Genomic DNA, 24995 nt, shown 5'->3' on the forward strand with positions numbered 1-24995 from the left:
AGTTTTCAGAAAGTATTTACCTCCCTTTTGAACTCACCGATTATTATTATTATTATTATTATTATTATTATTATTATTATTATTATAACTCACCGATTTCTTTTATTTCTTTATTTTATTTTGTTATTTTCTTTGAAAAACTTATATTTTGCTAATTGTCTTCGATAACTATTTTCATTAATAATTAATTTTCTACCAATAGTTCTTTTTGTTTGTTTGTTTTTTTTTTGTTTTTTGTTTTTTTGTAATTTTGGGATATATTCATTACTGTGAAATGAAATTTAAGTAGATATAATTGGCTTCACTTGAAAATCAATATTTCGATTTCCGAATTTCGCTACAATAACACAGAAACTCCCAATTTTCATTCACAGCATTTAAGGGTAAAATATCACGGTAAAAATAGCACTGGTAAAAATTGACAAAGTGTACAAATAGGAAAAAAAAAAAAAAAAAAAATGGGACAAGTAAAATATCTGGGTAAAAATCTCACAAGTTTATCAAAATCTATATATCTATAAAAGCGAAGGTGTTTGTATGTGTATGTGTACATTTCCCTACACAATAAATCTGTCAATTTTAAGTCTACAGACTCGAAATTTGATATACAGGGTAGTGAGATTTGAGAAAATCTTTGTAATCGGTTTTTGGCCAGAAATTTGGCTGTTAAGGGGTCAAAGTTAAACGATTTGACCTTTGAGAACTCTACCAAACTCCTCCGACAATTTTGGGTCTAAACACTTGAAATTTTAGATATCGGTTCCTTGGACATGGATCGAACTTAATAACTTGATTTGAGCCCAAAACAATATTAAGGGGTCATAATAGAGGTCAAGGTAAAAAAAAAAAAGATCTTTGCAGTCTCTACTAAATTACTCAGGCAATTTCTGGTCTAAACATTTGAAATTTTACATAAAGGGTATTCAGAGATAGAGCAAGCTTTTTAATCGGTTTGTGTCGAAACTTTGAGTTACCAATATATAAATGTATGCATGTCTGCCTAAAACTTTCGACAGAGGCGACGGATTTTCACAAGATCAGTATCGTTTTGAAGTTCGACCTTTCAGACAACAAATATCGAAAAATTGGCTAAAAACATTAACATCTTCACCTTCAACTGGACACTTTTCTACGGGGGGGGGGGCTTTTTTCGCCGATATTTTCGAAAGTCATCCTCTCCTTTCGATTGTCTAGCCTTAATTAAAACCTACGTCACTTCCGGTTTCGCGGTGGCCGTAACAGCAAAGACGTCAGTTTCCCCACCCCCCCGTTCTTTTCCTCTTTTGCGGTACGGGTTCGAGCCTGCCTTCCTACTACCATTTTTTTTTGTTTTGTTTTGTTTTGCTCAACATACACCTCCAAGCACCCGGGCATATTACTACATAAAGGGAAAACATTAAATTCTTCAAAAAATAAAAATATTTATTAAAAAGTAAATGATGACCCTCAACTATTGCCTTCCTCCTTTCTAAAAAATGAGATTCTATTTTTAAAGACGATTACGTGTGAGCATCCTGAAAAAAATATTTTAAAATTTAAAGTGAGGGCTTAGTTTCGCATATAAATTTAATGTAAAATGATCCCTCACTCTCTGAACATTCTAACTTCTTAGGGCAGTTAACTCTTTTTTTTTTGAATTTTTTTTTTTTATCTCTAACCCGAAGTTGAACACACGAAATCGTCCAAAAAAGTAAGACGCATGGGATGTATTTTCTATAGAAAAAAAAAAAAATGGTTAACAGTGCAGTTCTAAAAAGTTACAATGGTCTGGAAGTTGGGATCGTTTTATGTTAAATTTGGCCGCATTTTTATACTCGTCACTAATCACAATTCATGACATTTTGTCTGCTCTGAATGAAAACCCCTTCTTTATCAGGTAAAATCCCTTCAAAGCGTATTGAGGTTATATGAGAAAATAAAGCTGTGTACGCATTACAAATGTTTCTTTTCTGTTTCTTAAGTTATGCATTAGTACATTAGGGGTCATTTCGAGTTAAAAGTTTATTTACTGTAAAAAGAAAAATCATGATTAAAATGTGTGTCTCGTGTAAAATAGCTAATGAAGAATATGAAATATGGTCGACGTTCAGTAAATCAAAAAGTCAGATCGAGCGTACCGGAAAACGAAATGAGACCAAATTGACAACTCCAAAATTTTAAAAGAAACAATTTAAACAAATATTTCATATTTATGTAGAATAAATGCAACAGCAACAAACATGAAAAATAATTTAAACAATTAAATGTTGGGGGGGGGGGTCCAAATATTCTAAATTATTTTTTTTAAATATTTTAAAAAAAAATTATTTTTCATTTTAAATTAAAAATACATTTTACTTAAAAATTTAAGTTAATTTTTCTTATTTATTCTACATAAGTAAAAATAAGTTGTTTTAATTATTTTGCATCTCACAACCGCAAAAAAAAAAAGAAAAAAAAAAGATTGTTAAAATTATTTATTTTAAAAATATTAACCATTAGGTTTTTCATTTTAAATTTCCAAGTTGTCAATTTGGTCTCATTTCGTTTTCCGGTACGCTTGATCTAACTTTTTGATCACCTGTAAGTCTGAACGTCGACCATATTTCATATTCTTTATTAGGTGAAACACACGCATTTTAATCATGATTTTCTCTAGTTCAGATGGGCGCAGTAAATAAACTTTTAACTCGAAATGACTCCTAATGTACTGATGCATAATATGAGACAGAAAAGAAACATTTGTAATGCGTAAACAGCTTTATTTTCTCATATAACCTCAATACGCTTTGAAGGGATTTTACCCATTATTATTAAAATATATGCCGATTTTATATATTCCTTTTTTTTCTTTTTTAAAGATATATTACTTTTCAAAATAGAATTTAAGTTCAGTATTTGTTCTTTCCTCGGTCAGTGAACTTAAGTGATTTCAATTTTTGTACCAATTCAGAGTGCACATTTTGGGGGAGCTGGATTTTCCCTACATTAAAAACCGACCTCTAAGGAGGCAAGTAAATATTACAATGTTACGAATTTTAAGTTAGTTCAGAAATAAATCTTTAAAAAAAAATAGTATGTTTCAGTTAAATAAAATTCATGTAGCAACATGAACCGTAGCTTCTCTAACGTGTTGACATTTGTTGCGTCTTAGAAAAGGTGTTAAGATTTACACTGAAAATTACATGTAACTAGCTGTACCCTGCTACGCGTTGCTATCGTTTAGTTTGTTTTAACGGAAAATAAACAAAACATAAAAATAATATAAAAAATGGACTGTAAAATTACTGAATATTTATTTTTCTCACGCAAAGTTGCATTCTATAATGTTTATTTACATTTAACATTTTTTGTGCCAGATTAATATGCTGTGCATCGTTCCCAGGTTACAACCAACAAGCATTCTCCACCACAGTCCCATGTCTTTCCGTTTTACTGCGTCTACCATCTCACACATCATATGCCAGAATAGGAAGTCTGTCACCTTGTCGTCCCAGCCGTTTCTTATTCTCTTTATTACTCCACATGCCACACGCAGCAATGCAGACTCGGAGGTATCCCACAAGCTTTCCACAAGGAAAATACATTCATGATATTGTGATTTTCTGGGATAGTGTTCTCTTGTTTCCAGCGCAGGACACCGTGCTCTCTTAAGACTGTCAGTCACAGTACATGTATGCTGTCTCCAAGTCGTTCCAGGTTCTTGCACTCTAGTCCAAATCGAGCTAAATGTTCTCGGACTCTAGAAATGGGTACAACATCGATGTAAGCCAACATTACACGGTCCACAACTAACTCCTGTTATAGCACCCTGCTAACGATAGCCTTCATTATAAGAGGAGCCACATTCAAGCCAAACCCTAAACATGTCAGACAGTATCTATTTCCATCGACCTCTACGGTCTTGTATGGCAGTGTCCTGTGGACTCATACTTGAATATATGCTCTCCAGAGGTCAAGCAGTGATACGTTTGGCCCTTTTTGGCGCCATTCGTGCATCTTGGCAGTGCAAACATCTGCATTCGCCCTGAATACATCTAATGATTTAGTTCGCGTCCATCACCAGTTACACTTTTGCCTTATTCCGCTGCATCACAGCCATCAATGGAACTGATCCCTTCAGAGGTCTGAGTTTATCTTCTGGATATGGCACAAGCAAAACCTTGTCCATCCATGCCCGAAGTTCTTGATCATACTCTGATCGAAGCTCCGCAGCCACTTGATATTCTAGCACTCCATTACACAGTCCATCAGGTGCACAGTTATCTGTCCATTTCTATGCCACTATCTATTACACAGTCCTTCAGGTGTGCAGTTATCTTCCCATTTCTATGCCACTATCCATTACGCAGTCCTTCAGGTGGGCAGATAACTGCACATTTCTATGCCACAATCCATTACGCAGTCCTTCAGGTGGGCAGATAACTGCACATTTCTATGCCACTATCCATTACACAGTCCTTCAGGTGGGCAGATAACTGCACATTTCTATGCCACTATCCATTACGCAGTCCTTCAGGTGGGCAGATAACTGCACATTTCTATGCCACTATCCATTACGCAGTCCTTCAGGTGGGCAGATAACTGCACATTTCTATGCCACTATCTATTACGCAGTCCTTCAGGTGGGCAGATAACTGCACATTTCTATGCCACTATCCATTACGCAGTCCTTCAGGTGGGCAGATAACTGCACATTTCTATGCCACTATCCATTACGCAGTCCTTCAGGTGGGCAGATAACTGCACATTTCTATGCCACTATCCATTACGCAGTCCTTCAGGTGGGCAGATAACTGCACATTTCTATGCCACTATCCATTACGCAGTCCTTCAGGTGGGCAGATAACTGCACATTTCTATGCCACTATCCATTACGCAGTCCTTCAGGTGGGCAGATAACTGCACATTTCTATGCCACTATGCATTACGCAGTCCTTCAGGTGGGCAGATAACTGCACATTTCTATGCCACTATGCATTACGCAGTCCTTCAGGTGGGCAGATAACTGCACATTTCTATGCCACTATCTATTACGCAGTCCTTCAGGTGGGCAGATAACTGCACATTTCTATGCCACTATCCATTACGCAGTCCTTCAGGTGGGCAGATAACTGCACATTTCTATGCCACTATCCATTACGCAGTCCTTCAGGTGGGCAGATAACTGCACATTTCTATGCCACTATCTATTACGCAGTCCTTCAGGTGGGCAGATAACTGCACATTTCTATGCCACTATCCATTACGCAGTCCTTCAGGTGGGCAGATAACTGCACATTTCTATGCCACTATCCATTACGCAGTCCTTCAGGTGGGCAGATAACTGCACATTTCTATGCCACTATCTATTACGCAGTCCTTCAGGTGGGCAGATAACTGCACATTTCTATGCCACTATCTATTACGCAGTCCTTCAGGTGGGCAGATAACTGCACATTTCTATTCCACTATGCATTACGCAGTCCTTCAGGTGGGCAGATAACTGCACATTTCTATGCCACTATCCATTACGCAGTCCTTCAGGTGGGCAGATAACTGCACATTTCTATGCCACTATCCATTACGCAGTCCTTCAGGTGGGCAGATAACTGCACATTTCTATGCCACTATGTATTACGCAGTCCTTCAGGTGGGCAGATAACTGCACATTTCTATGCCACTATCCATTACGCAGTATTTCAGGTGGGCAGATAACTGCACATTTCTATGCCACTATGCATTACGCAGTCCTTCAGGTGGGCAGATAACTGCACATTTCTATGCCACTATCTATTACACAGTCCTTCAGGTGGGCAGATAACTGCACATTTCTATGCCACTATCCATTACGCAGTCCTTCAGGTGGGCAGATAACTGCACATTTCTATGCCACTATGTATTACGCAGTCCTTCAGGTGGGCAGATAACTGCACATTTCTATGCCACTATCCATTACGCAGTATTTCAGGTGGGCAGATAACTGCACATTTCTATGCCACTATGCATTACGCAGTCCTTCAGGTGGGCAGATAACTGCACATTTCTATGCCACTATCTATTACACAGTCCTTCAGGTGGCCAGATAACTGCACATTTCTATGCCACTATCCATTACGCAGTCCTTCAGGTGGGCAGATAACTGCACATTTCTATGCCACTATCCATTACGCAGTCCTTCAGGTGGGCAGATAACTGCACATTTCTATGCCACTATCCATTACGCAGTCCTTCAGGTGGGCAGATAACTGCACATTTCTATGCCACTATCCATTACGCAGTCCTGATGGCTAAACGTAGCAGTAAAATCCGGTTAAGCTGCACATGTGGAAAATTTCCCAATGCCAATCCGGACTGCACACGTAGGTCCAACAGAGATGACCCGCAATATTTTTATTACATCGATCCCTAACAACAGATCAAAGCCCAGTGGTTTACCATGCACCACCAAAGCATTGATTCTAACATAGTCACTATTGCTTGTCGAAATAGTGACTTCTCTTCAACAGCACAGGCGGGACAAGCCTCCAATATTCAGGGCATCCACTTTTGCTGTATTCCAGGATCGATATTGATTCGCATCTTTTATTGTATGTGAGCATCCTGTGGCAATGCCAAACACCACATTCCATCAATATAGATGACAATCTCCGAGAGCGGAGTAGGCAGGCGCTTATACCTCATCCCCTTGTTCGTTTCCTGAACAGTCCTAGGCCCAGTGTCTAACCTTGCTGCATTAGTAGCAATGGGTTCTACGTCTTTGGCAATTTCTTGCTGTGTGACCCTTGCAGCCGCATTTGAAGCAATTTACTCCTATGCTAGGGCTATCCCTGGTAAGAATAGCAGATTTACATTCTGATAGACTCACGGCTGCAACCACGTGAAGGCTTTGGTCCCTTGTTGACATCAACACCCTTGCAATTGCTATTAATTTAGGGTTGGTAACGACTTGGGGACAGCACACGTGCTGGGACTGACAGTCTTAAGAGAGCATGGTGTCCTGCGCTGGAAATGAGGGAACGCAATCCCAGAAAATCACAATATCATAAAACAACAGACTGTATTTTCCTTGTGTGGAAAGCTTATGGGACACCTCCAAGTCTGCGTTGCTGCATGTGGCATGTGGAGTAATAAAGAGAAGAGCTTGTTCAATAACAAACGGCTGGGTGTCAATTTTTGTTGCCTGCTGAAGTTCGATGGAAATTGCATGAGGGAATCCTGTGACAAACGCCAGTTTGACAAGTTGTTCTAGTCCGACTCCCTCAAAACTAGCCAGTCCAACCAACCGTCTGATATTGCTCGCATACATGTCTACCTGCTCGTCAACCCATTTCACTATGGTTAACTTCCTGTAGGCTGTGAATGCACTATCTGTGAATGCCTCCTTTAATAGAGTCTTTATCCGCTCAACATCCAGTTGGTCAATCTCACTCATTTCTAATTAGAGGGCCAATGCATCCCCCCTCCAGATGCAATGGCAACAGGCTTGCCACATCATCTATCTTTTGGAGTTTCGCTATCAACCTTAACTTCTTTAGCCATGCTACTATGTCTCCCTTGCCAGTAAATGGCTTCACCATCTCGCTGCTTAGTCATATTTTCGCTATGATAACGGCTGGAATAGCTTGAAGAATTGAAATTGAGGTTTTAAACTGGCAAATACCGTTTTGCACACACAAAAAAATCTGTCATTCTTTTTCTTCCTACCGACACGTACAAAAAATAACTTTGAGTGAGCAAAACAATCTTTTCCCTTCTTCACAAAATCAGAATTACGTCCCGTCCCTCTCACAAAAAAAAAAAATCACGACAGTACCACAATTTGCATATCTGTCTTTTCTTTGTACTGAACAGATGCGGGTTCGCATGACGGTGGTTCTTATGCACATCCTATTTTGTAACCTCAGTTGAACCGAGTGCTGTTGTTCAGTTCTGCTACAGTAGTTAACAATGGAGAAATCGTAAACAAAAAAAAAAACCAACAAATGTTTTATACCAAACGTAATAGATCTTTAGTCGCGTGCAAGCGACTCTATAAGTCACTCTGTCGGTCGGTCTGTCCGTAACACTTTTGTGCTTGACCTTTTTGGTTAAGATCAAAGGTCTGTTGTTAATAGATGCTGTTCTTAGCTTTTTAAGCTTTTCTTGGCCTTTTGGCCAAGATCAAGGTGTGAATTGTAAAATTTTTTCATTACGGAAATAAACTATATAAACAAGATCAAAGTGTAGTATTTGTTCCGGCAGATACTGCAAGCAAAGATCATATGTGGGAGCAACTCCACATATAAGACATTGGTCAATGTAGGGGAACCCCTTCATACCAATTGTCAATATCCAGCTTCCCTACTCCCCCGGGGAGTTGGTCCCCATTTTCCCTTCACTCCTCACATTAAAAATCGGCCTTGTGCCTAATTTGCTCGGTGGGGGAGCAAATAAATACAGCTTTTCTTGGCCTTTTAGCCAAGATCAAGGTGTAGTATCTGTTCTTACTACATGCTGCATTTATGTTTGTAACTTTGCGATATAAAGTGGGGGATCACTTTTCTGTATTAATTTAATGTAAAACGATCACCCACTTTACAACCAGTCAGTCTCAAAGCCATTCAAGTCATTCTCCAGATCATTCAAGTTGTTTTTTAAGGATTCCAGTTATTTTTTAAGCATTCAAGTTATTCTTAAGGTCATTCAATTCATCCTTAAGTTCATTAAAGTCATTCTAAGTCATTTACTTTTTATTTATTTAAGTCATTTCATCCCATTTTTCGGTCATTTTAGTCTATCTTTAAGAATTTCATGTCAATCCTACATTCATGCATTCATTCATTACACGAGAGCACGCGACTAATGGCTATCGGCCTTGTTCATTATCTACTGACCTGTATACTTTTAATATACTAAACTGTTAAATTTATTTTAAAATATTTCAGCTTTTTTTTATGATACACAAGAAATATTTTAAAAAAACAAAAAACAAACAAAACTGTTTCAACACGTTAATTGTATACAAGTCGGTAGATTAAAAAAATCGGACGCCATAAACTAAACGAGAAGGACCTTTGACCCCCACATCAAACTTGCACCTCCTGAAAGATCCTAATTTTCCGTTAACAAATTGTTCTTGTTTTGTGCCAAGTGTTCATATTTATTCAATTGTGTCATTTTTTACCAAGAATCACTTTCACTATTGATGTCGGCAACCTTCACATGGTTCCTTCTGTGAGTATTTGATTCTAACAAAAAATTGAGAAACAAATGCTAAACAGAATCAAACAGGTTTTTTTTATAAGACGAAGCAACTCAAAGTACTAATCAAGTCATACCCTTTGATTAACAATCAACTTCATGACCATGTCATTATATTAATGAAATTATGAGACGACTCCTAGTGTTGACCTTTCGGCTGTGAGCAAAGTGTAGTATATGTTGTGATCAAATTTTCAGTTTTCTGAGTGAAAGAAAACACCTTGTATACTGAGGGAATCTAAATATTCATCCTAATCCAGAATGGTACTTTTCAGGGGGCTGGATTTTTCCCACATTAAAAACCAACTTTGTGTCTAAATTTATCCTAGGATGGAGGAAACTATTTACTTTCTTTCCACCATATGAAGATGTGAGACAAGGTCAGGAAAATGGGGAAAGTCAAGCCAGCACCAATAAAGGGGGGATCATTCTGGACTTTTAAAATTTGCCTAGCCAGCCTCGTAGGTAGGAGCGAGTCAGGCAATAAGCAATAAACTTACTCCACTCAAAAGACCTGGAAGGCAAAATTCTGGGAGAATGTACTTTCTAGGACTACTCAGAACCACACTTCATGTGTGTGTGTGCTCGTGATATGTTATCTATCCATGAAACATGGACTATATACTGGAAAAAGTGCAATGTCTTTTACAGAAGAACCATCCTTGAAGCAACTTTTCGAGATAGACAAAGAAATGCAGATATCAAAAAAAAAAAAAAAAAAAAAAAGGTTTAATATTAACAGATTCGTCAACAACATTATTCAAAAAAGGAGACTAACATGGTTTTAACATAATTTCCAACTACCCAACTCCACCTATGTAAAGAAATCATATAAAGATTTAATTTCAGAAAAATCAAGAGGATGACCACCAAAGAAAGGAGCTGACTAGTTGAAAGACTGACCCACGACCATGATAAGTAGCAAAACTTTGTTTTCAAGCATATGGTGAAGCTCTCCTGGATATGCACACAAGTCAAGCAAATCAAGAAGTAATAAATCAAAGTAGTTCCTGTAAATTTCAGCAAATTCTACTGAACACATTTCTGATCTTACCAGGAAAAATAATTTTAGCCATGTTGGTTTTCTCTTAAAAAAATGAAAACTCAAATAATCTCACAATGCAATTTGGCACATGCACATATAAAAAGTTTGCAGTCAGAAAATTTTACCCCCCCCCCCAACACATAATTATTGGGAATATTTTACTGTAGACAACGAATCAAAAAAAGTGCTAAAGAAACAATTATATAGCATACAATTGTTACCAAAAGTAACATAAGTTACTCTTCTGAATAAGTTTTTGGTGTTTGAACTTATCTTAAGGCATTTATTTAATTTAAAACAAGTAGTGCCGTCACTGACATTTATTAGGTGAATTTCTATAAGTATTTGTTTTATTTTTGAGTGATTATCAGAACTCTAAACACAACAGCCTTATGTCTGCCATTTGGTCGTTGCTGTAACTTAGCCACAGGCCACTACTTGTGTTTTAAATTAAATAAACGCTTTAAAATAAGTTATCCAGGTAACTTACCTTGCCTTTGGTAACATTTATTTGTTACATAGTTGTTTCTTCACCATTTTCGGTTTGTTGTCTATAGTAATGTAGCAATGCCCATCAACCATAAAACACTTTAGATAATTACAGATTTCAAGGTGGTTCCATTAAAATAGTCATATTTTAAAAACCAAAACACTTCAAGTCGTCAACATATCATCATTTTGTTCAGAAATGAATATCTTTTCACATAAATAATCTACATGATATACAGGGTGAACAGAAAGTCCTTTGACCATTTTTAGTTTTAAAATTAAATATTGTTAAAATCACTTTTTCTCTTTTCGAATAAAGTAAGTATTTAGTCTAACTATTGATCTAATTATTTTCAACAAAAATATTAAAATAATTTTGTTTAAACTTTCAGAAAAATGAGCAAACGAGAGGCCATAATTCAGCTTCATTGAGCGGGAAGGACAAACTCAGATTATTAAGCTCTTGAAAGTGGCTAAATCCACCGTGTACCATGTTGTGAACAGATTTAAGGAACTTGGTACATCTGAAGACCGTCCTAGGAGTGGAAGACCTCACACTGCTCGAACAAAGAAGGTGATTAAAGCTGTCCGAGAGAGGGTAAGGAGGAACCCGAAGAGATCTGCAAGACAAATGGCTAAAGACATGAATGTGAGCGTGACCTCAATGAGAACCATCGTAAAAAACGATCTCCAGTTGTCCCCCTACAAGATGAGAAAGAGACAGTACCTCACATCTGCCCAAAAGCACAAGAGACTTGAAAGAGCAAAGCTTCTTCTTGGAGAACTGAAGGCTGGCACGGCAGAGCGAGAGATCGTTTTTTCTGATGAAAAACTCTTCACAATTGAAGCGACTGTTAACAATCAGAATGACAGAGTTTACGCAAAATCTTCAGCAGACATTGATGACTCCGTGAGAATAGTTTTCCGCCGACAAAAGCTGTCTTCCCTCATGGTGTGGGCTGCAGTCTCCAAATCTTGGAAGTCGCCTCTGATTTTCGTGGAGCAGGGGGTTAAGATCAACACAGATCGCTACATTAACGATATTTTGGTTCCAGCATTTGAAGAGATGAAGAAACACTTCAAAGATCAACCTTTCACCTTCCAACAAGATGGAGCATCATCCCACACCTCCAGAAAAACTCAGGACTGGTGCCAACGTCATTTTCCAAGATTCTGGAGTAAGGAGATGTGGTCTCCTGCATCGCCTGATTTAAATCCCATGGATTTTTCGGTGTGGTCTTTGTTGAAGGCAAAGGTCTATTCTGTTGCTCATCCAAGTGTTGATGCTTTGAAGACATCTCTTCTGAGTGAATGGGCTAAAATACCTCAGGAAACGCTGCGTGCCTCGGTTGGTAACTTCAGACAGAGAATTGAACGTCTAATCGAAAGGAAGGGACATCACATTCAAAATAAATAATTTGAATTTATTCTTGGTTTCCTAACTTATAATTTTCATTCATGTTTAATTTATATTTTTGTAATTTTCTATTAATAAACCACTTTTGAATTGGTCTAAGGACTTTCTGTTCACCCTATATTTGAAGAGTTTTTAGGAAAGTAATGAAAATGTTAACGCTATGAAACAACCATTTAGCATTAGATTTTTTTTAACCCTCCCAATGCCTGAAAGCTTGGTATGAGGAATTTCATGAAATCTGGAAAATAATCGGGGAAAAAACCCCATCAATCTCACTTCTTGTCAGAGTACAAAATAAACAGGTCCATTCATTTTTTTGTCTTTAAAATAAGACCTCAACATGACGTGTTTCGAACATATTTTTTCTAAATTTTTTGTACCACAAGGAATTAGTAAATTAATGATTTTATTATTTTTATACGTTAAAATTGCCTGTCCTGATTTCTCTTTTGGTACCAACTGTTTTCAATTAGCTTTTACCCTACAATTTCAAACACTTTTCAGCAAAAGTAAACAATTTGAAAGTCGCGTTAATAATGATAAGTCAAGCAGCAGCAGCAGCAGCTCTCATCTCTTTAGTTTGAAATCAACAAGTTTTGTAAACCACGTTTACAAGTTTATTTTGAAAAGCAAAAAAAACTTTTTATTTAAAATTAATGCGGATTCTGGTTGTTTTATATACTAGTAGTTCCTTACAGAAATATTGGTTTTCAAATATACTTAATTTTCAACGTTTAATTATAATAAATGATTTTCTAGCTGACAGTTAAAAAGAAATGTTTACTTTTTTGGTGCTTATGCATAACTAGCGAGGGGTACCCGGCGTTGCCCGGGTGTTTTTCGGGGCATGTGAAAAAACCCCGAAAATGTGAAAAAAAAACAAAAAAAACAGGTGCCCGTGAAAAAAAAACAAAGCCTTCACGACGCGCAGTTGGAAAATAGTAAAATGTTAAAAAAAAAACACAGGTGCACGTTTTTGATTGACGTGACGGCGATAGGTATTCAGCAGTAAGCATTTTGTGCGGGACAGTTTTAAATGAGGTGAATAAATCGGTTTGTTTGTTTTTGTTTTTAAAAACCCGCTCCCTGTTTATTAGGAGCGAAATGAAAGCTACAGTCTGATATGACGAAGTCGACATTGAACAAACGTTACTTAGCTCTCTTCAGACAACTGGCTTTCGGCCTATGATTAAAGTCGAGTTTCGCTTTTTTTTATACCGAAAACCGAATGTAACGTGCCGATGCGGGAAATGTCTAATAATTAACGTTTGAAAGTCAATAAAATTAAATAGACAGGCGAGCTCCATGGGTAACTCTGAGATATTACAATTTATAGATGATATAAAAAGTTTTAAGAAGTTGTGAGCCAAGCAAGCGCTTCTTTGAAAGAAGCCTTTTGTGGACATCGAGGAAAAGCGTACATACATACATTATCACTTTTATATATATATATTACTTTAAAAAGAAAAAAATAGACAACAAAATAATTTAGAATTTAAACTAGAGGATGATCAGTTTTGCATATAAATTTAATGTATAATGATCCCCCATTTCCCGACCATTATTGCCTTAAATTTATATGTAAAACTAATTCCCCAATCTAAAATAATTGGCGGGGTTTTCTTTCTGCTAAATTTTCAGTATGTTCATACATAATTGCGCATAGTTCTAAGACTAACCTGAAGTTAGAGTGGGAAACCTGCTTTTCTGACAAAGATCCTCTTACAACCACACATAATTCTTTTTTAATGCACAGGATTTATTGTCACATAAAAAATTGGTTAACTGCCCTAAAACGTTAAAATGTCCCTAAAATCTAAGATTATTTTACATTAAATTTTTATATTAAATCTATATGTATAAATCGGTTTGTACCGATTAATCAACAGGTAATAGGTGTGTACCGATTAATCAACAGGTAATCGGCCTAATCAACCACTTTGCCGATTAATCAGTAATTGGCTGATTTGCTGATTAATTACTTTTCTCTTTCCTATCAAATTTAAACCATTTCATCACTGCCAAATGACACATCAGAAAGCTTTAGCACATTAACATATGTGATCAAAAACAAGTACAAACCTGACCTCGTACAACATGCTGTACGTTTCTGATAAAAGATTAAAAAAAATGGCTGCTCTTGCTATTTATGCACTGGTGGTCAGGTGAGGTAACGAGAGTTGGGGGAAATATGCAAATAAGATGTAGTCGGTTTTTCAAATAAAAAGCCTGTGTGTCAGAGAGTGAGTGGTGTGTTCCTTTGGCAGAAGTAAGTTTCTGACAGATGTCTGCTGAGCTTTGATACTGAGAATTGCGACAAAGAAAACATAATAGTTAGAAATTCTTTCTTTGGATTTTACTTTCTAATATTACCAACATATTTAACTGCAAGTTAGTTCAGCACAACAACGAAAATAGGCGAACAAGTAAAGTTAAGCACTGACATTCTGAGATCATTTACTGGAGAAGGTCATGTGGCCGCGTGGCTTAACAAGCTGAAGTTGGTGGCAAAGCTGCAGAAGATTTAAGACATAGCCACATTGATCTCAATGTATTTAGAAGGGAACGTTATAGCAATCTATCTAGAAATTGGAGAGACAGACCAGATCATTGATGAGAGTATTGAAAACCGATTAAAAGACCGCATTTTCAGAGAGTGCGTTTAAGGCTTATAAGCTCAGAAGAGTTACCTGAACTGGAGAATCAGTTGATGTATATGTGGCAGAGATAAGACAACTAGCAGGATTGGCTTGATATGCAGGACGCAGCCTTGAGGAGACTGTTAAACTGGCTTTTGTAAGTGGTTTTTCTGATTGTATCTCTATGGAACTGCAATGACTTACTGAAATTGAAACCATGGAGGTGAAGGAGATTTTGAGTTATACTAGAGTGCTGGAAAAACAGCCTGGTGAACTAAGAGTAGTTGCAACCTCTGCAGCAAACAAAGCAGATGCGCTGACCAGAGTGAAGAAAGCCTAGCTGAGGAAAGAGAAAGTTATGGCTCCATTGTATTGTGCAATAGAGCATCTAAAAGACCTGCATAAGTGGAACGTTAGGCTATATTTTAGAGCTGCATACTGCCCAAGTGGTAATGGAATTATAGAGAGGCACCATAGTACTATAAAATCTGTGGCAATGAGAAGCCAAATTTCACCCCAAGAAGCTGTATTTTGGTATAATATGGCACCGAAGACTGGCCAAGATGAAAAGTTAGTGTCACACCCATCTATTTTTATATACGAATGGCGACATCCATTAGTTGTAACAGAGAAAGTGAAACAGGCATAAGCGGAAATCATGGTTGATGAAGAGGTGTAGGTGACACCACCACATTCTCATTGCACAACCCGCTGGGGAAAGGTATTGTAACTGAAGTACTCTCCAAAAACAAAATGGCAGTTAATGGAATGCCACATTACATCTTGGTCATATGGAGAGTTTCCTTGCCAGCAGAGGAAGAGGAGGTTGATGAAGTTCCTGAAGAAGAACATATACGATGGTTGCACTGCGAACGAAGATGCCTGGCATAGACGGCGGATTATGAGAACAATTATTGATCTTAAAGATAAAGTGACTAAGAAGTAGTACAAACCTAACCTCATACAATGTGCCATCCGTTCCAGGGGAGGGATAAATAAAAAAAAAATTTTTAAATGGCCGCCCTTGCTATTTATGAACTGGTGGTAAGAAGAGTTGGGGGAAATATGCAAATGAGATGTAGTCGGTTTTTCAAATAAAAAGCCTGTGTGTTAGAGAGTGGTGTATCTCTTTGGAAGAAGTAAGTTTCTGACAGATGTGTGCTGGGATTTGAGACCGATAATTGCGAGGAGAGCATAACAGTTGGAAATTCTTTATTTGAACTTTACTTTCTAATATTACCAACATATTTAACTGCAATATACTAACTGCTAATTTAACTTACATTTGTTAAGTATCTTGTCACTATTATGGCTTTTTGTCTTTGTTAAATAAAATTACAAAATACAAAGTACAATTGCCAATTTTAAATGAATATAATTAAACAATTAGAAAAAAAGAAATTACAAACCAACTACAAAGTACAAATTGTAATTCTTTAAATGAATAACTATAAGCTAAAGTTCTGCACCTGCTGCTGCTTTACTTCCTTTTCTATTCTTACAGATTGCTTCTTCTACTCTTAGTCTTCTCAGTATTTAAAGTTTTAAGCTGTAATGCAGAAATATTAGAGTTTCCCCATTCTCAGGACAAGCTGTTCCTCGTAGGTTCATACACATTACCACCTGTATTAAAGAGCCTCTCACTCTCCATAGATAAAGGTGGTATGTTTAAATATTTTGAAGCCAGTTTACTCAGCAGTGGTAAGGTCTCCACTACTGAAATGGATCATCACCTCTTGCAACTAATGGTAAAGTTAGATAATGATCAAGTTCTTTTGTGCACTTAAGCATAACGGATTTACTTCTTTTTAGTTTAGATTGTGATTCTTATATTTCTGTTGTAGTTGGAGTCTCCAGGTTTAAATCAGCTTCTACCTGCTCCAAGTTTTCATTTGTTACTGTAGACTTATTTGAAGCTAATTCATCAAACAGGCTTGCAAGAGATACACTTTTAATTTCACTTTGATCTTCTTGACCTTCAATAGAGCTTGAAGTGTAACCTGCTAATTCTGCTCCACTATCATCAGTAAAAAGTAGATGTAGAATCCTATTCTTAATAGTGTTTTCCATGTTATTATTTGAATTTTAAATTTAAATCTTGGCTCTAGGAAAGTAGACACACACACACACAAGTTTTTAGATAGGATGAAAATCTTATTTCCATTGTTTCACTGAACTGTTCAACAGTGGTAAGGATTCCACTGAAGGCAGAAATATCATGATCAGATTGGACAGCTTTTGAAAGAAATAACTTCAACGCTAAAATTGTAGGTATTATCATCGATATGGTTGAAGTTCTGTGACTTGCTTTAGTGAGTTCTTCAAATGGACTCAGTAACTGGACAATTTTTTGAACAAGTCTCCATTGGTAAATTGTTAAGGTAGGAATCTCATCAACAGCATATATTACAAGAGCTTTTCATTGTTCTAAATTTCTTTTTAGCATAGCTCGTGTGGTCACATTTTGAATGAGTTTATGTTTTCCAAAATTAAGCTGATCCTGTGTTTCAGTTAATTTGCTAATTGTTAATGGAGAGTGATTAAAGTGAGATAGTATATTTCTGTCAGTTGTAATGATCGTCTTAACAGCCTGTTGGGAAAATAATGAGTCATTTATTGAAAGTTGCAATGTATGTATGAAGTATGATAGCGATTCTAAATCACATTCGCTGACAACAGCAACCATATCTGTTGAATTCTGCTGCTAATTTTATTAAGAGATGAATTTTTGCTTTTTGGGAATTATTTTTCAGTGAAGTACTTTTTTTTGATGGAATATAGTAATTTGGACAAATTTTTGCAATAAGCCATTTAAATCCAATGTCAGATGTTACAGAATATGATTGAATATCAACAGCAATCATTTCTCCTATCAGATAACAAATATCTTGTCATATATGGTCATTACTATCACAAATTTTCTTCTTGGCAAATATTGATTCTATAGTAGTTTGGTGTTTTGCTGGAGGCCCATAGTTGCTACCATTTGTTCCTGAAATGCCTGTCTCTGAAAATTCATTGTGTTTCCTTTTTTTATTTGCAACTTTTGCTTCTTCTGGATGAACTTTTCTAAGATGGTTTGACATATTAGTCAAGTTTTGCTGATTTACCACCCTTGATATCATGGTTTGACATAATTTGCAAACAGCTGTATCATTATTCTTGGGATTGACATCAAAATACTTCTAGCAGAAACTGGTTGCCATAATAGGTTAAAGGTTGTTGTCAATATTTATTTTTTTACATATTTAAATTACTTACGTCTGATATCTAATTAGTAATTCATCAATAAAATATTATCTAAACCAGAAAAATAAAAATATGCAATGGTAGCAAGAGTCCAAAAATGAGGAACAAGAGTATGACTGATGAAGAATGCGTTATTTTCAGTTCGCACATCGTCACAATTTATACTGTGCAATTCCTTAACAGGAAAACTGAAAGATGAAGTAATAATAGTCTTTGACAAATGATTTAAAGTAGAAAATGATAATGTTAATGCGATAGGAAGAGAAAGGAGGGATTTTTTTTTTTTTTTTTGCCTCAAATTCAGTGCAATTGTAAATGTCTACATGTTAACATTGCGTCATGTCTGTTATTTGATTATATTGTATACAGGATGCATGTCTTTTCGATAGATTTTCATTGGCAAGTAAAAAAGGGAATTAACTTGTCTTCATTTACAATATAATTTGATTAATACAACAAAATTTGCTGATAAATCAGCATTAGAAAAGCTATTAATCGGTAATCAACCAATTTGCTAATCGGTACATCCCTAATATATTTCATTTCTGCTAAGTTTTTCACTATGTTCACATATAATAATCTAAAAAAGTGAGAATCAGATATTTGGGGAGGCAGATTGGGGTGATTTAGCAGAAATTGGTTATCTACAATAATACCAAAGAAATCTTACAATCTATTCATTTTTAAACAGTTCTTGTATTAGGTTTCAGTTTCTTGTACATTAAGTGCATTACAATTTAGCTTTGAGTTCTAACTTTTTGTTTTTAACAGATACATGGAATTTTTATGGTCTTGTAGCATATTTATGTGCATTTACTGTCCCCTTTTCATTTAAGTAAAAAAATAGGGAATTAGTTAAATGTAAATATGAAATAGGATAGTCAAGGATTCGAACTTGCGAAGCTAGATTTGGAATTGAAAATTCCAATCATAAGTTAAAATAAATACAGAATGTTATTGAAAATAAGGAATGTGGAATCGCAAATGTTTAGCTCACACAAAATAGTTAGATATCTGTTTATTGGAAAAGGAATGTAATGATGAATTTTGTTTCTGTGAAAATTAAAATAAGGAATTTAATCAAATTGAAATGGTAAACATATTTTGTAAAGAGGTTATTTGAAAAATAGGTTACTGAACTCGGGGTCATGTCAAGTTTGGCAACGTGACCATTAATTTCTGAAGATTTTCACGGCCACAATTGGATTCTTTGCACTAAAGTACACTTCTATGGCAAATTTCATTGTTTTAATCTAGTATTTTAATGAAGATATAGCACTTTTACTGAAAAGTAGTGTATAAAAATGTTTTAATCTAGTATTTTAATGAAGATACAGCACTTTTACTGAAAAGTAGTGTATAAAAATGTTTTAATCTAGTATTTTAATGAAGATACAGCACTTTTACTGAAAAGTAGTGTATAAAAATGTTTTAATCTAGTATTTTAATGAAGATATAGCACTTTTATTGAAAAGTATTGTATAAAAATGTTTTAATCTAGTATTTTAATGAAGATACAGCACTTTTACTGAAAAGTAGTGTATAAAAATGTTTTAATCTAGTATTTTAATGAAGATACAGCACTTTTACAGAAAAGTATTGTATAAAAATGTTTTAATCTAGTATTTTAATGAAGATACAGCACTTTTACAGAAAAGTATTGTATAAAAATGTTTTACTCTAGTATTTTAATGAAGATACAGCACTTTTACAGAAAAGTAGTGTATAAAAATGTTTTAATCTAGTATTTTAATGAAGATACAGCACTTTTACTGAAAAGTATTGTATAAAAATGTTTTAATCTAGTATTTTAATGAAGATATAGCACTTTTACTGAAAAGTATTGTATAAAAATGTTTTAATCTAGTATTTTAATGAAGATATAGCACTTTTACTGAAAAGTATTGTATAAAAATGTTTTAATCTAGTATTTTAATGAAGATATAGCACTTTTACAGAAAAGTAGTGCATAAAAATGTTTTAATCTAGTATTTTAATGAAGATATGCCCTTTTACTGAAAAGTATTGTATAAAAATGTTTTAATCTAGTATTTTAATGAAGATATAGCACTTTTACAGAAAAGTATTGTATAAAAATGTTTTAATCTAGTATTTTAATGAAGATATGGCACTTTTACTGAAAAGTATTGTATAAAAATGTTTTAATCTAGTATTTTAATGAAGATATAGCACTTTTACTGAAAAGTATTGTATAAAAATGTTTTAATCTAGTATTTTAATGAAGATACAGCACTTTTACTGAAAAGTATTGTATAAAAATGTTTTAATCTAGTATTTTAATGAAGATATGGCACTTTTACTGAAAAGTATTGTATAAAAATGTTTTAATCTAGTATTTTAATGAAGATATAGCACTTTTACTGAAAAGTATTGTATAAAAATGTTTTAATCTAGTATTTTAATGAAGATATAGCACTTTTACAGAAAAGTATTGTATAAAAATGTTTTAATCTAGTATTTTAATGAAGATATGGCACTTTTACTGAAAAATAGTGTATAAAAATGTGATGAGAATCATATGGGATTAAAGGGGGAAAAATATCCAAACGTGTGAGGTACAAAAATGGTCATAACTTCCTTTGATCAAATTTTAACAAATTTAAAAAGATTCGTAGATAAAGCTTTTTCTATATATATATATATATTTCATAATTGGGATATTTTAAACATTTTCTATTTTTTCGTGTGTATTGCTCATAAATGGCCTACATATTGTTCATAAAGTATTTGAGAAAGAAAAAAAAATCATTTTTGTACGTGTGTGCATGTTTGTGTCTCCTTTTACAGAAAAAAATTGAATGTCATTTCCATTGAAAAAAAAAAAAAATAATGCCCGGTTCATTTTATGCTTGCCGATAAGGCAAAGAGTGGTATTTTGGCGTTGCCATATGTCTGTAGAAAATTGCAATGTAAATGTCAAATTTCTCCATCAGAAAGGTCGTGCTGCTCAATTCGTTTGGCCAACTTGTGAGGAGGATCCATACTGGATCCCAAATCCATGACATCATTTCCAAAGTACAAACCCTTTTCATTCCCAAGCACAGATTGCTTTTAATGTTTCGGGATAATATTAAACACACAAAAAGTTTGGTGCAATTGTAAAACTTTCATTTATTATACACTAGCATTGTCCGGTCATAAAATATGCTTTAATATGATATTTTAATTTATGTAAATTTCATATCGATTATTATAGATCCAATTCTCTAATGATTATTATATTGTGCCCAATATATACTAGTGGCTGTCCGCTTGTAAAATACGCAAAGTATCACATCATGATTTAGGCAGATTTATTATTCATTATAGAGTCAGTTTTCTAGTGATTATAATATTGTATTTAATATGATTTCAAAAGTTACAAAAAATGATCACTTGAGTATCATTCGCCAGAATTGAAACCAGAACATTTAGCACTCCAGCCTTAGTCATTATTCATCTTTCCAGCGTCATTACCGTCTGAGCTACAGACATGAAAGGTTAAAAATTAAATGACTTTGAGCTATGAATGTTTTCAACTTTTACCCCTAAACAGCAATTTTTGCTGGTTAAAAACCAAATCAAAAGTGTGCTACAGGTCCAAATACCCTATATATCAAATTTCAACTCTCTAAACCAAATATTCAAAAAGGAGTTTGGTAGATACTTTTTGCACACACTGACAAAGTCACTTATATACATATATATATATATATATATATATATGTGCTAGAACGTTTTCAACTTAAATTCTATGCAATTATGCAGAATGTAGAAACTACGCATAAATAGAATTTAGCCTAATAGTGAAATAGAACCAATCATCTAATAAGAAACCATAAAAAATAAATAATTAACACTCGTTTTTCAATGGAATATGTAAATTAGTTAACCTTCATGTAGCCGCTTGCATATCCATAATTGAGTATATTAAGTAGTCCATTTTAATAATTTTTAAGTAGAAAAAGTAGGCTTTTAATATCAATGTCAGAGCAAGACAAAAACTCCACTTTATATGTATATAGATAGATTCACCTTTCTAATTTTAAACTAATGAATAACCACTTATCAAAGCTAAACACCTAAACACAACTCTGTATGTGTATATCAGTGGATAACTGACACCTTGTCCATCAAGTAAACCAAACGCATCCGTCTATATAACTTAACATGAGCAATACCGTTGATACAACCTAATACAGTACTAAACACTACTGTCAATATGACCGGCATGGTCCTGAACGATTCTGTTGATACGACCCGGTATAGTCCTAAATGATTCTGTCGACACGACTCAACACAATCCCGAACGACTTCATTGATCAAACACGATTCAAGAAAAACTTTGCTGATATGACCTGCCACGATCCCAGACAACTTTGTCGATACAACCTGACACAATTCCAATCTATTCTGATCCAACACGATCCTGATCTATTTCGCCAATATGGCCCGATACGATTCTTAACAACTCTGTCAATACTACCTGATAACTTCATTGATATGACTTAACAACTCCATAATACAACTTGACATGATCTCAGCACAACTCCGTCGATACAACCAGACGCCTCTGTCGATATAACTCGACAGGATCCTGAACAACTCTGTCGATATAACTCGACAGGATCCTGAACAACTCTGTCGATATAACTCGACAGGATCCTGAACAACTCTGTCGATATAACTCGACAGGATCCTGAACAACTCTGTCGATATAACTCGACAGGATCCTGAACAACTCTGTCGATATAACTCGACAGGATCCTGAACAACTCTGTCGATATAACTCGACAGGATCCTGAACAACTCTGTCGATATAACTCGACAGGATCCTGAACAACTCTGTCGATATAACTCGACAGGATCCTGAACAACTCTGTCGATATAACTCGACAGGATCCTGAACAACTCTGTCGATATAACTCGACAGGATCCTGAACAACTCTGTCGATATAACTCGACAGGATCCTGAACAACTCTGTCGATATAACTCGACAGGATCCTGAACAACTCTGTCGATATAACTCGACAGGATCCTGAACAACTCTGTCGATATAACTCGACAGGATCCTGAACAACTCTGTCGATATAACTCGACAGGATCCTGAACAACTCTGTCGATATAACTCGACAGGATCCTGAACAACTCTGTCGATATAACTCGACAGGATCCTGAACAACTCTGTCGATATAACTCGACAGGATCCTGAACAACTCTGTCGATATAACTCGACAGGATCCTGAACAACTCTGTCGATATAACTCGACAGGATCCTGAACAACTCTGTCGATATAACTCGACAGGATCCTGAACAACTCTGTCGATATAACTCGACAGGATCCTGAACAACTCTGTCGATATAACTCGACAGGATCCTGAACAACTCTGTCGATATAACTCGACAGGATCCTGAACAACTCTGTCGATATAACTCGACAGGATCCTGAACAACTCTGTCGATATAACTCGACAGGATCCTGAACAATTCTGTCGATATGATCTGACAACTCCATCGATATGACTCAACAATTCTGTCAATACAACCCGACACGAGCCTGAACAACTCTGCCGATATGATACGACATATTACCAGAGCAACCTCGGCAGTTACTGACTGAACAATTCTGGCGTCATTCTTTTTTTTGCAGCCTTTGGATGAACTCATTTCTCGCTGCAGGTAGGCATAATGAAGACACTGGCATACAAGTCTTGCACACTTTCACACATGCAAATGAGATTGATAGTTGAATGATGATGAATACTACGAGAGGATTAAAAAATTTCTCACCCACACAAAACACTGAAAAGATATACATAAAATATGAAATTTAGTAGAAATGATAATCTACCAAAACAGGTTGTTTTAAATGGCGGGTGGTTAAAGGTTGGATAGTTGGGTGGTTATATTTATATTTTTCTTATAAAAGGGATACCTGAAGAAAAATGAGCTCTACCACACAAATGGTTTTACCTGGAATTTTAATACAATTTATATATTGATAGATAGCATGTGTATTATTTATTTTGTGTGCCACACTTACATCTGAGTGACTGTTGTTTAATTGTTATGGACTTCCATTTCTTGTAATAAATAATTTTACCAAAAATTCTTCATAAGTTTTGGCTTCGGTTATAGCTGAAGGAACACAAGTTTTTTATATATATATATATATATATATATATATATATATATATATAACTTGAGTTCCTTCGGTCGGGTTTCGATCCTGGCTTGAGGCAGTTGCCTGTCTAGCCGCACAGGACTCACTAGTTTAAGTTAATTATATTATAGAAATAAGTAAACCAAATAACGATGTGTTCGTGTTTTTCTCCAAAATTGCACTCGGAAAATAATTTGCACTTTGGAGAAAACAAGAAAAATGCATTCTTATTTGCCTTTATAATTTCTATAATTCAAATACGAAACGATGTTTTTCCAAGTGCAAATACTTTTCTTACAAACTCATAACACAGTCACATGTAGCATACGAGACATTTTAACAGTCACATGCAGCATACGAGACATTTTAACACAGTCACATGTAGCATACAAGACATTTTTAACAGTCACATGTAGCATACAAGACATTTTTAACACAGTCACATGCAGCATACGAGACATTTAAACACAGTCACATGTAGCATACGAGCCATGTAAACAGTCACATGTAGCATACGAGACATTTAAACCAACATCTTGACAGATAGCTATTCACAAGGCATATATCTCCAACGAAAAAAATGTCAAACCTAAGGAAAACTTTTTTTTATAAGTTGAAAGCTTGTTTATTCTTGTTGATAATTTATTTTCGAGATAAAAGACAAACACATCGTTATTTGGCTTTCTAATTTGTATAATATAATTCAAATATGAAATGTTTTCAAAGTGCCAACATTTTTTATTAAGAATTTAAAGTAGTCTTTCTTTTTTTTTTTTTTAAATCAATATTG

General features: G+C 35.1%; 1 protein-coding gene and 1 pseudogene across 5 annotated transcripts in view; one reads left to right on the forward strand and one right to left on the reverse strand.

Annotated features, from left to right (window-relative positions):
- The window catches only part of LOC145255662 (uncharacterized), a 586940-nt gene that overhangs the window by 51741 nt on the left and 510204 nt on the right, over positions 1 to 24995 (reverse strand). The window lies entirely within an intron of this gene.
- LOC145255983 (U2 spliceosomal RNA) lies at positions 8399 to 8535 on the forward strand (annotated as a pseudogene).

The sequence above is a fragment of the Euprymna scolopes genome, chromosome 31 (genome assembly GCF_053919585.1).
Source record: "Euprymna scolopes isolate OS-2025 chromosome 31, ASM5391958v1, whole genome shotgun sequence".
Taxonomy (NCBI): Eukaryota; Metazoa; Mollusca; class Cephalopoda; order Sepiida; family Sepiolidae; genus Euprymna; species Euprymna scolopes.